The sequence below is a fragment of the Protomyctophum bolini genome (assembly GCF_963924005.1).
Source record: "Protomyctophum bolini genome assembly, chromosome: 7".
NCBI classification, from domain to species: domain Eukaryota; kingdom Metazoa; phylum Chordata; class Actinopteri; order Myctophiformes; family Myctophidae; genus Protomyctophum; species Protomyctophum bolini.
The window spans coordinates 23,303,554-23,309,802 of record NC_137868.1 but is presented as its reverse complement, the minus strand read 5'-3'; positions in this window follow the sequence as shown (position 1 = coordinate 23,309,802).

Below are 6,249 nucleotides of genomic sequence, written 5' to 3'. Positions count from 1 at the left end.
AAACATTATGGTTAAAGGTAAAATAATACAAATAAGGGTAATAATAATAATATAATAATTAATTCTAGAGATATCCATGTGTATATCTGTATCTGTCCGTCATACAGTACGTATCCCTCTTCCGTAGCACTGTGCAAGACTGCGGCTCGATCCATCTTCAAACACGATGGTGCTCGGTGCGTCTCCACGCACAACAATGCCCTGTGCTCTCGCGTCAATGTACACTGCTTGCAAGCACAAAACATGTGGCTGTCCATTCAACAGGCCCAGCCCAACCTGGGCCCTCATCAAACCCTGTACACTCAAGATTTACATTTCATGTCAAACAGTATGTTTCCTACATGACACCAGGGTCAAAATCTCTCAAAGTAAGAGTAGGGAGACCACCTCCAACCACTGCAGATATCCAGCACGTCTGCACCAGCCCAGTGCTACTCTCACTATTCGAAAGCCGCCTGCATAACCACAAGGCAGGGGGAACCATTTCCAGAAAGAGAGCACAGTGTTTAATTATATTTGAATGTTCACCTGTAGGCTTTGTCCATACTCAGACACTCGCTGCATTCAAATGACATGTCTACATACAGACATACATACTCCAAAACGGCAATTGAGGGTGCCGTAAAAACTATAACATCATCAGATGAAACGCAAATGCTAAATCCCCAATTAACGGGTTTAGGAACTCTGACGTAAGACAGAGCCCATAGTCTCTGCCATGCAATGGTATGGCCCACTGAGATCAAGTTGGTAGCACCAGTGCTAATAGAAATGTTAGTCACACTGAGCCTGTCTCATGACTACTGGTTTAATTGATTCCAGTTTATGAGATTTTCATCAACAAAAATGTATTAGACCATGAAAGTCGGGTTACGATGCAAGTTGTGGAATACATGCCTCACCCGGTTATCCAATACCACATGTAGCCCTTGTCAGATTACTTGCTATAGCCATTGTTAGTGTACACAGTGCAGCACCTGTTACCAAAGTACTAATAACATTAGATGTTACAATTAATGGGCTATAATGGGCATCGGCCTACTCGGGAACGATGTAAGTTGGGAATATATGCCCCGGCCCCCAACCCACGCCACATGCAATACCAGTTACAATGTAAGGGTATGCTCTACATGGAAAGTGAGACAACCTCTTGTAATTTTTACACTTTAATAAAACTGAATTGAAATACCCAATGTGGCACTGGCACGAAATACCTGATGTTGTCAATAAAGTTGAACACATTTAGGGCATTTTACCATAATCTATAACAGTGTACTGTATACACAGTACGGGTGGGGGATCATTCAACACCTTAGTCTTCCAGTCCAGATGACTGGAAGAATGTTTCCATTGTATTTGCTTTATTGAAAACAGTACTTAGAAAACCTACGACACTATTAAAACCACAAACCAGCAGAGAAAGCAGGTAAAGAGGATGTTGCATGCAGGGTGGCTGCCGAAAGTGGAAATTGGTGACGTGGCTAAGGGAAATAGTCTATAAATATAAGATGAACATGTAAGGGACACATTATAAATAAAGGAGAGCCCTCACCACACTGTCACAAAGTCACTGGGTATTGTGGTAAGAGCATTAAGGGAAATGTAAGACAAAGGAGTGAATGTGAATTATACTTGCTCATATCTAGTCTAGCAAAAGGACGGCTGAATTTGAGAAGGAAAGGAATGCAGGTAAGAAAAAGTCATCAGGGAGTATTCAGCAGCGGGTTGCTTTAAACTTAAAGGTTACCGCCTCTGTGCTCCATCAGATATTAATGACACTAGACTCCCTGACAAGACCCCCTTGTCACACAAACAAGTCCTTTTAGCAAAAGAGGTGCGATAAGAAGCCATAATCCCAGCAATGATGCAACACTATGTTGTCATTTCACTGAAATCAAAAAAGAATCCTTTTTAGATTCTTGCCTTGTGCAGTAGGCCTACAGTAACAATGCGTGGTTCTTCGTAGCAGTGTGAGACACCAAAGTTAGAGGTCTTTGTAGTTGTAGAACAGATATTGCTCCCCTGAATTCGCTTTAAAAGGTCATCTATAGGCAGGTGGACTGTGACTTCTTGCCCTTATGTTTGCTATTACGTGTGCTTGCTATTAACTTATCGATCCAGTTACGTCACCAAGGAAAGCTTAAAGGTTGCAGCCAGGCAGGCTATCTCCGCAACTCAGCCTCATTACCATGTAGCTTGGCCCAATATATTATGAGTGGCTTTCAAAGGAGCCAAAACGAATATTTAACCAGGAAAAAACATCCATAAACATGCCCCATGGTGTCCTTTCTATAATGGAATATTGGCAGACTTCCTCAAAGTAATAATCTCAAAAGGTGTGACTATTACTCAGACTAATTCCAAAGATTGATATTTCCCCTTAGAGAGGGCAAGAATGCTAAACATTGTAATAAAGAATCAAAGTGGGGATCAATCTTTATGCTGGCATGCCGAACATAACAGAGCACTGTTTATGAAAGTTTGCTTCTACCAAAGTAACTTTCAACTTATTGTAACGCAACTCTGAGCTTGGCGAAAACTCACATGGGAGAATTGAAGTAAGGCTGTTACAGATGTCAGCCAGATGTTCATAGTGAAAGCTGTGAGATGTTGCCAGAAGATAAAACAAAAAGTATATTTCCACAAATACATTTTGAAATTATACAAGTTGGCTTTAACAGGTTTCATGAAACTCAATTTAACATATGAATTGGAAGTTTGCAGTGTCGTTTAAATAAAGAAGCAAAACAGCACAATTAAATTACTGCAGGAAGGCAGTGTATGCTTAATAATGAACTGTTCATTTCATTGTCAAGCTAAATCATGTCACTATTAAATCAGGTCAATATTGCACATAGACTGTCTGCCCTATCACATTTAACATACTGTACAGTATTGTATATCCACTATATTTTGTCTCCACCTGTCTATTGTTTTATAACAAGGTCAAAATGATTTCCATACAATGCACTGTAGCTCCCCAGACTTACAGTAAGTGTGGATTATCTGGTATTCAAAATGGGATGCAAATCAGGAGAACCTCAAGCTGATGCCTCTGGTTTATGAAGGACAGCAGTTTTTATTGCACTCTCAGTCAGTACTGATGCTTGGATCTGAATGGCTGGCGATTGGGTTCTTATACTGGCTGGCACATAGCCTTCCCTTATTTTAAGGTGGGTGTAAGGACAGACTAGATAGACATTCTGAATAACAAATTGAGAATACACAAATCTCTTGCTGAAATGCACCAGAGCATCTTCTTGGAGCAGACATGCACATGCACAATCTGGGCGAATTTCTCTCTCACTTGGCTTAAGGCAATAAAAAGATGTAGCTTATTATTATTATTGTCGTCAGCACAACACTGTGGCTTTGAACAAAACCCTTCTTCTGCTCTTTTGACTTAGTCAGGAGGTCGCAAAAGAAAAGGTTTCACCATGACAAGCCATAATACCCACAAGGTTGACTAAAAGTTGATGTTGTGGGTTCAGAATAAAAAACTACTGAATTCCCAGCTCCCTGATCTCATACCCTGAAACACCTCCGGCACAACGCTGTGAACTCAGCGGGGCCCTCCGGTCCTGAGAGTGCCCCCAAACCATCCTCCCTTAGCTTTGATCTGATGGTTAATAATAGATTGTGGTCAGCTTGTTACTGTTCCTCCTGCTTTAGGGGGCCTCAAAGGCCCAGTTACAAGGCTACCATACTTTACTCAGTGGAGGGGGAAATCTGTCTTCCTCTGCCCACGGTGTCTTGCTTACAGTAGTTGGAAATAAACCTCATATCCTTTCCTGCAGTGTGGATTGCTGGGCCCCCAGTTGGACTGAATTAACCTCCGCCTTGTCTGCAAAGCTGCAAAATGATGTATTACAAACGGAAGGCATAAGTAAATGGATACAAATATCCATAAGGTCCAATTACAGTACAACATGTGTAATATGCGCACAATTGCACATACACACAATCAGGGATAGTATATGGAATATGGAAATGAATATTTTGTGTGTGTGTGTGTGTGTGTGTGTGTGTGTGTGTGTGTGTGTGTGTGTGTGTGTGTGTGTGTGTGTGAGAGAGTGAGAGAGAGAGAGAGAGAGAGAGAGAGAGAGTGAAAGAGACACAGAGTGGAAGTTGGAGATCCACAAGTAAAGAGCCACAATATTAACAAATTTTGTAACGTATAACGAGTCTGTTCAAGCCAGGCCAAATAACACTTGACGATAAAAATACAAAACCCAATTCTGAATTCTCCATTAAGCTTCAGGCTCACCGGACAATGTCCCCACACAGAATAATGCTGTTGGACACTACGGCAGTTAACTTGTTCAATGGGATGAAATGCATATGAGTAATACTTCAGCTAAGCAATGTGTTGAATATTAAGGCTGAATATTTCTTTCTACTAGAATTTCGCCCCCCTTCGGGGGGCTCAATCCTAGTGTCGTTGCAGCGCAATATGGGAAGAAGGAAATTGCGGGAATTGACAGACTCCACTTCATGTTTCAGCTGTGGTTTTAAACTCAGTAGTGTGCCCTGCACACAGCGCACACTCGCAATTGCAGCTGGAGGGCGACGCGACACACACACACACACACACACACACACACACACACACACACACACACACACACACACACACACACACACACACACAGAGCGATGTGTGGATAAATCACTGAGATTTGGGAAATGTGTTCAGAAGTACAACGATTAAGCACGCACAGGCAAATGTCAGAAGCATCTGTTTCGGTTTCCAAACAGGAAGTTGTAAATGTGCTTATTAGACGGAGGCAGCGTGATGCTGGCATCTATTGTGATGCCAGCATCACCACATTTCACATAGAAATATAAGCACCCATTTACTCGCTTAGCGGAGACTGTGGGGTGGTAGAGGACATCTCCCCGGACGCGTGGGTATGTCCAGATAGTTGCCTCGCGGAGGCCTCTTTGTCCAGTGTCCATTCTGGGTCTGGAAACGGCACTCTTTTGAGTGTTGACCCCAATAGAAGGTCTGCTGCTCTGAATTTTACACCTCTCCCGCTTAGCGGAGACTGTGGGGTGGTAGAGGACATCTCCCCGGACGCGTGGGTATGTCCAGATAGTTGCCTCGCGGAGCCGTCTTTTGTCCAGTGTCCAGTCTGGGTCCGGAAACGGTAATTTATTTTGCATTGACCCCAGTAGAAGCTCTGCTGCTCTGAATTTTACACCTCTCTCGCTTAGCGGAGACTGTGGGGTGGTAGAGGACATCTCCCCGGACGCGTGGGTATGTCCAGATAGTTGCCTCGCGGAGGCCTCTTTGTCCAGTGTCCATTCTGGGTCTGGAAACGGCACTTTTTTGAGTGTTGACCCCAATAGAAGGTCTGCTGCTCTGAATTTTACACCTCTCCCGCTTAGCGGAGACTGTGGGGTGGTAGAGGACATCTCCCCGGACGCGTGGGTATGTCCAGATAGTTGCCTCGCGGAGGCCTCTTTGTCCAGTGTCCATTCTGGGTCCGGAAACGGTACATTTTTTTGCATTGACCCCAGTAGAAGCTCTGCTGCTGTGAATTTTACACCTCTCCCGCTTAGCGGAGACTGTGGGGTGGTAGAGGACATCTTCCCAAACGCGTGGGTATGTCCAGATAGTTGCCTGGCGGAGCCGTCTTTTGTCCAGTGTCCACTTTATAAAGTCCATGCACTCCAGTGAATAGCATTTATCCATTTAGATAACTTTTTTATGTTATTTAATTACTTATTTTTACACAGAAACATAATGTGTGTCTTTACAATAACTGTAATGTAATAATAATACTAATAATGTAATGTAAAAATTATTTAATTAACGAATTAAATAATCTTATTTTATTCTGAAAGCAACCGGATGTCTTAAATCTGCTAGCTGTCAGACCGGAAGTTCTAAATTTGCTCATAAGACGGAGCCTTAGACGGAGCCAACTCGCAGGCAGTGCGAGAGGCTGGTTACAGGATTCTATAGGTCAGCCGTTTTGGTGTGACACACACGGCTTCCACATTTAGCTTCATACTGGGTGAAAGTGTCCTTCCAAAAATTATTATTTCGCTCGAAATTCTTATTCACAATGACATCGAGTTGAGGTGTTTGTGTTTTAGGGTAATTGTTGCATAAGCGCTATTTCGCACTATTTCTCCCTCCCCTCCCCTGTGTCTGAAGCAGCTAGCATGGAAGCTATATGGATTATGGAAGCTTTCCCTCCGATTGCACACAACCATGCCGTTATCCACGCGTCCATCCGA